The following is an 8,457-nucleotide window of genomic DNA, read 5'->3' as shown; positions in this document are numbered from 1 at the left end:
ATTTGCTTCTCCACAAACTCTGGGAAGATCACTGTCTTCTGTACTTGCATGCTGTGATCATTCAGATATAACAGTCATTATACCCAAATCTTTCCTTATACAGTAACATCGTTTCATTTACTACACTGAGCATCCTGACTGCCTCACACATGCGTGTCATTAGATGAACTCTAGTGGCCTCTTTTCTTCACATCACTTCGCCTTTCTCTTTATAGTCATAGAGAATTTGTGGTTAGTGAAGAATTTAATATTGTGATTTTCAGCTCTGCTTGTCATCTACACTTGCTGGTAAAAGGGTGAGAAAAAACAAAAGCAAAGTAGGCAAGGATCTTTAAAATACTACCACAAATACAAAACTTTCTGAATGTCTGCAGTTTGGTTGTGCTACAGCTCGTCCTGCTCTCCAATTCCTTGGAGTTAAAATTATTGGAAATTGCTTCACCTAGTTGTTTCTCACGTTTTCACATCATATCCATGCTCAGACTATTTGTCTCTCTGTACGGCTGCTTCTGCTCCCTCAGTGCTGCATTCAAGGCCAGTCCTTTTAGCTTTATTATTCGCAGAATCTCTCCCTCTTGGTAATCTTAGTCTAAGCCTAAAGCAGTTACCTGACTTTCTGTTTGACCCCTGTGCATTTGAATGTTATTGTTTTTCAATTTAAGCAGCCAAGACATATCTGCCTAGACACACCAGGATGGAATTTGGGGAATGTGAAGTGGAAGCTAAGCAGTGCCGGCAGCACCTGGAAGCAGCCAGCCTTCATACCTGCCTTGGGAAGACACAGAAGAGAAATCTGAAACTCAGAGGAGTTTCTGAAAGGACCTACCACCATCCATGCAGTAGAGGGATTAAATTACTGAAGACCAGAAGACAGTGAGAGAAAAACATTTGGGGTCTGTGGCTTACTGCCATTCAGACATGTGCAAGTACATGAGGCAGTTGGGTACAACCCCTCTCTGCAAATATTCAGTCTCCATATGAGGTTTAAGCATCTGACTTCAGTTGCTGCCAATAAAATATATTAGGCTGAAAATGTTTCAGCATGAAAGGCAACCACTGAAGACAACATCAGGGCTTCTCTTTCCCTCAAATATGAGGGCGAAGACCCACAGCCTAATAGTGAAAGTCAGCAAATGAAGAAAACCAAGTCATTCTTTGTTAGAATGAAACTTGTTGAGAGCCAGAGCATAACAACAGCATGGAGAAGTTCCTGTTGGAGCTTGCAGTGATTTGCATGAGATGATCATCCCTCTTCTAGCATGCAGCACTTTCAGAAGGGTTGCTGATTCCTGCTGAATTGGGGCTGGTTTTCTCTTTCTTTCCTGTTCTGTTGACACACTGCTTACAAGAATTCACCAGGGTCAGGTTTGCCTTCTTCTGTGCCGTTCAAAAATGGAAAGCCAGTAGAAATGTTAAAGGGGTGAGGCTCAAGAAGCAGGTGTGATTTCTGCTACAGAGCTGCTGTATAGTTTGGGAATTTGCTGCCAGGCTCATTCAGTTTCATCCGGGGGTTTCAGTAGAACAGGTGACTTCAACTTTCTGGGGTGTTTTGTCTAGTTGAGGTTAACTATTATTTTAATTAAATAAATTCATATTTGGTTCAATATTTTTTCCCAGAGAGGATGGAGTATCCTGAATCTGCAGGTATTAATCCTACCTCACAGTCAGAAAACATCTACCTTTGTGAACACTGTTCTATGGAAAGGAAGAACTGTACTTTTAATAAGTCTCCCCTAGCTTAGAACAGAGGTTCTTCTCTTGAAGATGTCAAGACAATTTGGCTAACACTTGGGCTCTTCTTATGGATCCAAAGAAACCAATCAGCACATGGAATTGTTAGAAAGTGGTAGATTCCATGTCAAATACATTCAAGATTTTCTGTTCACAGAAAAGCCAAATAAACCTTACACGTAATAATAGCAACAGCAAAGCAAGAGAGAAAATCTAAAGCAAGTTCTACAGACTCCTCTGCTTGCCCTCCCAGAGGAACGAGAGCTGAGCTGGCACTTCTTGGTAAAGTTCCCACTGCCAAGCACTGTGCATGGAGTGACACTGAGGGACACATTCTGTTCAGCTGAACACAAGAAAGATAACCATCTGTGCTCATTTTACTCATTTCAGTTCTGAATCTGTGCCCATTAACCATATAATGGTTGGGCGAAAAACAGCTGGTGAGAGAATCTGGCAAAGTATCAAAGGGAATTCACTGAAAAGCTGTAATTCCAAATAAAAATGGCTAACAAAGTTCAAGGGGCCTCCTCTATATGACCTTGTAACCACTAAATAAAGAAGGATCTAGACAAAATAGGATCCTGTTAGTGAAAATCCCTGTAGTCATTGAAAGGCAGGGATGAACTCCTTGAAATGATAAGAAGGATGGAAAAGGAATAATTCACGTCAGTTTGTTATTTCTTGATGTTCAGTGGCACATTACTGCCTAAGCCAGCCCAGCTGGAAACAGAGGCACATGGAAAACAAGTGCCATCTGACATCTACATGAGAGTAAGTCTTACTCCATCAATTCTCAAAATAAGCTTAACTGTATTTTGTAATGGTAACTGATCAAACCTAAGACACCATGTCCTCAGTTTCAAAGATTGAAATGTTTTATCCACATCTAGGAGATGATGCAAACTCCCATGCTGAACTGAGAAAACTTTCATTTAATGTGCTGAAAGGCACGATTGCCAAACCAGGGAACCTGAAACTAGAAGTGCACAGGAAGATGATTCAGCAGGGCAGCCCAGGGATGCTGGGGTCAAGCAGCCAGGAAAAATAGACCATAGGCCATGGGTATTTGAAGCTGCATCTGAATGTGTTTACTTTCAGTGAAGCATTACCCATATTGGTTGCAAGCAAAAGAGGAACCCTTGAGGAAGGCTGCGATACTGCCTTATGACTCAGTACTCACTCACAAGGAAGGCACTTCTCTAAACTGAGGGTTATCACCAGATAGTCTTTCAGACCTTCAGTGGATGCTTTTTTACATAGCTTGCTATCCAGTGACTTGTAGTCACATGCTCATGCCATTGATCATTCAGTATTTCACAACTTCTCTGGGAAAAGGCTCAGACTTAGCCAGATAAATAGAGATGTGCCTGTCACTGAGCTTCCCTTCTCTGCCTGGCACAAGCTGAAGATAGGGGGAGATGTTTCCATAGGCAGCACCAGAGCTGCTGCTAAGGATGAAAGGTGCTCACCTGTGAGCTTGAACTTGAAGGCTACTGCTAACGAGCAGAATGGCCAGAGTAAATAGTCCATGCATTAAAACAAGTAAACAAGTAGAGACATTCACAAGGTTAGGGTGCAGAAGTGGAAGGGACTGCTTGTATTACTGTTGGACTATTGCTTTGAGAAATACAAGGAGAAAAAGAAAGAGGACAGAACAGTTTTAGAGAGACAAAGAGCACAAAGCAACTTTTGGACCCTTTCAGGTCGTTCTGTCTGGCATGAATCAGAGTATCTTGCAGCAGCTCTGAAATGTGCTCTGATCCCCACAGCCAACGATGGGCCCAACCACAGAGTGTTTCAGCCTGGCCCATTGGCAGCGTTCCCCAAAGGAGCCTACAGAACGAGTTGTTTGTGCCTCTCCTGCCCCCTTTCTACAGACTCGGAGAGCTGTCAGGACATCGGATTAACCACAAGTAGGGATCGAGTCCTCCCCAAGAGTGACTAAGAGGTTTGTTAGATAAACTGCCTGGTAAAGGTGGCTGGGAGGGCTGACGTCTTCCCTTTAAAGGGAGTGTGAGTCTTACAGATCATCATGAAGCATAGAATCATTATGGTTGGAAAAGATACCTGAGGTCATCTGGTCCAACCAACCGTTCACCTACCACCAATATTGCCCTCATTTCAGGTACATCCAAGACCATCACAGACCTCAAGCAAATACTGCAAAAGCCACAATCAAGTCACTGATGTGAATGAGCTACTTTGCCAAATCCTGCAGCCCCTTGTCTTAACTATAACTCTTGCAATCAACACAGGCACCCAGAATTAGGTCTCAAAACTGCACTGAAAGTAAAGGGCACAAACAAAAGGTGCAAACAGCCCTTATCCTCACTGTTAAAATGTGAGGCTGCAAGGGAGGGCAGTCAGTTCTAATGCATGACCAGGAGCTGTAAAATTCCTTGCAGAAACAAGAGACCTATTATGTTTATCACCAATTTGCTAAGTAAGGTTAATACTCTGGCATTGACCCTGCCTCGCATGCCCTTAGTAGCACTACCAAGCTTTGTCCCACTAAGATTTTACAGTAGAAGAGATAACACACAGTCGATAACCCATTATAAACAGGTACTTTTATTCTCCCCCCTTCATCTTCATGCCTTTGCAGCAGGGAAGATAATGCTTTCACCAGATGACCTATTTCCAGCACCTGTAACCAGCTTATGGCCTAGGAAACAGAGACCCATCAGCCACTGTGGTCAGATGAATAGCCTGTGTGAATATCAACATCATCATAAATCATTCCATTGCTGAAAGTCATCTTACCCTCAGAAGGATCCTAACGGCAACCATTTCCAAATCCTTACATACATCCATTTACAGTAGCTGAACTGTGGGAGGAGATTGAACTGCTTTTCAGCTCTCGTGATGGTCAGCTGTTCCTCATTTAGGAACGAATCCATTTGCCTTTGTATTAGGCCCAAATAATAGCTCCTGAAATTGATATGTAATCTCTAACTAAAACTAGGATTAAGCTAAGGCCACTGAACTCCTTTGTTCCTCAAAACACATTCAAACCTCCTGACCAGATTCTGATCTTGATGTGAATCTCAACTCACTGAATTAAGTCCAAAAGCCACAGCGTTAAGTGGTGTATCTCAGTGTAACCGAAGTTCAGAATCAGTCCTTAATACTTGTGCACATGGCACTGTGCAGAACGAGCCCCAGACTATTTATAGCTCACACACTATATATACGCCGCAGTTCCAAAAGCACATTTCATCTTTTGGGAGGACAATGCTTTCTGAACTGTAAGAAAAGGCGAAGTTTTGTAAAAAAATCTGCTCAAATCCTTAACCTGGAAGAGCAGCCCTACGCTGCCAATCAGATAATAAGCTGAATTCTTACATCACACTTTGTTTGTAGCTCACTGTGTAGTTAATGGTTGCAGCTTATCTAACAGGAGAAATGTGAAACCAGACTTTTAGAACAATGGGAACATGCCTGTCACCAGCAGGCTGCCAATGAATCATGTCCCTGCAGTCAGGCTCTTCCAGAAGGTCATTTGCAAGAGAAATACATCTCTGCCTGTAGCTGGCAAAATGCTGAAAAGTGTTTTTCAATTTTACACAAGCAAAGCAATTACCAGAACAATTTTACCTTGCAGTATTTTTAAGTTCTGTTGATTACAATATTTGGTAATGAAGGTTCTGTGTCTGAGATTCTAAGAGTGTTTTTAACTTCACTTTGAATAAAAGAAAGCTAAAAACCCAATCTTTTAGAAACCTTAAGACAAGGTGACTTAGTGTTATCCCTCAGACTTAAAACAAAGGGAAAAAGAAAAAAAAAAGGAAAAAGAAAAAAAAAAGGAAAAAGAGGAAAGAAGGGAAAAGAAGGGGAGAGAAGGGGAAAGAAGGTGAAAAAGGGAGAAAGAAGGGGCTGTTTTTAAGCAGAGTGACATTCTTCCACAGCATTCAGAATGGAAACTCTGAAAACACTGAAAGACACCAAACTCTTTAAAAAGGAATCCCTAAGAAACAGACAGCAACACCGACAGTTGTCTACAGAGATTTGCAGAAATAGGACGATGAATTACCTCTCCCCCCCCCAGATCAACTATTACCTGCGTCAAATATGGAAGCTATTTTTTTGCTAATATATAATTACTTTAAAGTGACATTTTTTCACTGCTCTGTCTGAAGCTTAAAAAGAAAATTCTCTTCTGCTGCGCTTGCAAAAGAACTCCTGATTTTCTGCAAGAGGGAAGAGAACAGATGATAGGGGGGGAATCTGTTCTTTTATGAAGAATGTCATTGGCACGAACAGCTGGCAGTCGGTGGCATATTATTTATGTGTGTGCAGTTGCTCATGTTTTTTAACTGATAAGAAAGCGATAGCTCATTTGCAATGCAGGTGAGGAACATGAGTGGCTCCACAGCGCCGCTGGCCCCTGGGCCACGTTCCTTATCACATCAAAAACATCTGTCAGGGCGCAAATGAATTCATTATAAAAGCACATCAAATGTGCAATTTCAGGATGAGACAGCAGTCTGCAAAGAAAGCAGAAACACACACACTCCCCCTATTAAAGCTCAGATGGTTTGGCTCATTTTCTTTTTTTTTTTCTTTTTTTTTTTTTTTTTTAACCATTTGGGAGGAGGAGAGAAAAAGAAAGAAACCTTGGAAATGTCACAATTATAAATTATCCTTTCTCTAGGAGCCAAATGTGTTTGAGAACGGGCTTGCTGGTGAGGGACTGATGGTTCACACGCAAAGCATGCAGACATTCTGCAAAATGAGCATCATGTCGCTGCATGCAGAGCCCTGCGCTCCTGTGGGCTGCAGCCAGAGCTGGGCACAGCGCTGGGCTTTGTGGTCAGAGGGTCTGAGCTGAGAAAACAGTGATAGGCTGGGGGAGAAAGGTTGCATGGGAGGGAGACAGCGTAGGGGTCAGCAGCAGCAGTGCATTTGTGGGAGACGCTGGGCACACAGATGGAAATGAAGTTATTCTAAGGGGAGGTGATAATGAGCTGATGGGGGCTTCAGCTTCCAGGGGAGGCAAGGTGCATTCTTCATCCACGCTGAAGAGGAAGACAGGGCAGGTTGAAAGCAGCTCATGCACCCACAGTGCATCCCTGCTGCAGTGCTGCATGTGGCTTACATCTCCAATGCAATGGTTTCTAATGTGGGCCATGGTTGCCACTGCTGTTGTTCTTCGGGGCTGGGTCCAAGACCCCTGTGAATACGAGGATATTTTTGTGCTCCTCATTAACGGGGACCAGGACAGCTCAAGGTGACCTCAAAATCCCTGATGCCCAGAAGAGGCCTAGAAATACTTCTGCAGCTCCAGAAGCAGGTGGCCAGATTGAGACCATGATCTGTATCACACTGAGGGACTGCTCAATGAGCTGTGCTCGGGCTTTTATTAAAAAAGAAAAAAGAAAAATGTTTGTGTCTTTTCCTCTTGCAGAGAATGACCTCTGCTGATGCAGAGCAGAAAACTAGAGCCTGTTAGGATAGGACTGTTACTTCTTTAGCCCCATCCCTGGAGGTGGTTAGATGGGGCCCTGGGCAGTCTGAGCTGGTGGGGACAGCCAGCCCACAGCAGGGGGTTGGAGCTCCGTGATCTTTAACATCCCCTCCAACCTAAGCACTTCAATAATTCTATGATCCTTCAGTCCATGCCCAGCAGCCAGGCATACGATGCTGCCTCTGTTCCACTCAAGACTGCTCCAGTGAACCCACCAGGCTACTGCTGCACTCATGGAGGACATGTTCAACACCTTCATTTTCTTCCCAAAGAGCACAAAAACCAGACATACAACTTAAGAAAAATAGTGGAAAATGCCTATTTTAACTTCGCTTCTAATCGCAAAAGATATACTCTTAAATATGCATACATCAGCAGAAGCATTGGGTAAGGGCTCCCAATTTAAAACAAACAGAGATATGCACTTTGAGCCCTCATATGAAATGGCAGTAAAAGCCCAACCCAATTATTATTTTCCTTGATTTTCAGCCAGACGAGGCACAAGACAAATAAGTCATCAAGGACAAATAAAAGGAGGTTCATTCATTGCATTCAGGGCTGGAATCTTTAATGGCCACCGAATGAACTAAGATAACTAAGTAACCATTGTAAATATTAATCTTTAAAGGAAAACAATACTCCCAACAACAGGAAGCCTGATAAGACATTGGATGTTGCCATCAGTGTTATGGAGTCTCTCTAATTTCCTTAGTTTTTTCTTATGCCTGTAGAGGGATCAGGAAGGGGAACATATGGTATCTCTCAAAGGAAGTAAATTAACATTATTAATAGCTAATGTGGGAGAGGTGAAACAGCGATTGTTCGTGGTCGTTGTTATTGTGCTTTTGTTTGGTGGTGGTGGAGAGCCTGCCTGCTAGTGAGCTTAAGCACTGAAGCCAAATTCAAAATCTTGTATTTATAAACAGAGATCTGATAAGAGTTGCCTAAGCATCCATGATGCTTTGCCAGCGCACGCACATGGAGCTGATCTGAGGGGATTGCCTTGAGAGCCCTCTCGGGTTTGTGAGCTAACACACAGCAAGGGACAGCGAGTGCTTATGGCATGGTTCTGGTCCACAGTAACTCCTCGGTGGACGGACCCTCGTGTCCCTTCACGATTATTCAGTTTGAATTTCTGAGGAGGAGAAGGTGCTCTCTGTCAGCTGTGAAGCAGTTGATGTGGGCCGCTGGGGAGTGGGCTCTCGCAGGCCCCAGTCACTGATATGGGATGGTGCAGTGGAACCGTGCGTAAAGAGGGG

The sequence above is a fragment of the Meleagris gallopavo genome, chromosome 14, assembly GCF_905368555.1.
Source record: "Meleagris gallopavo chromosome 14, MGAL_WU_HG_1.1, whole genome shotgun sequence".
Lineage (NCBI taxonomy): Eukaryota > Metazoa > Chordata > Aves > Galliformes > Phasianidae > Meleagris > Meleagris gallopavo.
This window is presented reverse-complemented; position numbering follows the sequence as displayed.